This window comes from Triticum dicoccoides, chromosome 7B (genome assembly GCF_002162155.2).
Source record: "Triticum dicoccoides isolate Atlit2015 ecotype Zavitan chromosome 7B, WEW_v2.0, whole genome shotgun sequence".
Taxonomy (NCBI): Eukaryota; Viridiplantae; Streptophyta; class Magnoliopsida; order Poales; family Poaceae; genus Triticum; species Triticum dicoccoides.
Window position 1 is genome coordinate 272692690 of NC_041393.1, and position 870 is coordinate 272693559.

Consider the following 870-nt stretch of genomic DNA (forward strand, 5'->3'; position numbering starts at 1 on the left):
ACCGTAGCGCTCCAACACAAGTCCATTTCGTCCGTTTTGCGGTACGCCACACCCCTCCTGATCAACATGACCCCCGTTTCGACCGTAGCGCTCCAACACAAGTCCGTTTCGTCTGTTTTGCGGTACGCCACACCCCTCCCGATCAACAGGACGCCCGTTTCGACCGTAGGAGGTCCGTTTCCTCCGTTTTGCGACACGCCACACCCCTCTCGATCAACAGGACCCCTGTTTCAAACGTGGCCGGTCGAACACAAGGCCGTTTCCTCCGTTTTGCGGTACGCCAGGCCTCGTTTCCATCGCATGTTCCGTCCAAGCCCTCCCGATGAACACGACGACACATTCTGTTCCGACCCAGCCAGTTGGCTCCCCATGAACACGACGACGATGTTGTTTCTCCGTTCCGACCCAGCCATGTACACGAGCCCTGGTGATACATATGCGCGAGTAGGCGTTCGAGACCCCGCCCGTATGTACACATATGTGGCCGTATTTTCTTTCTTGCACCCTGGACGCTGTACGTACGTGCACATGCTACGTGCGCGCCTCTACTACGACACGTGCGCGCCTCTACATCGACACGTGCGCGCCTCTACATCCACTAGTATATATGTACGTACACGTTCGCGACCAGAATGACAACGCTACGTACGCTTCGACCCGGTGGATCCCGACTGTCAGGCACTTCCTTGCGTGTGAAGATGTAGCTGGTGGGTCCCAGCAGTCAGGGGGGCGAATCGTTTTTTTTTGCCCGAACGCACTTCCTTGCATGCGAACATGTAGCTGGTGGGTCCCAGCAGTCAGGGGGCGAATCGTTTTTTCCCGGACGCACTTCCTTGCGTGCGAAGATGTAGCTGGTGGGTCCCAGCAGTC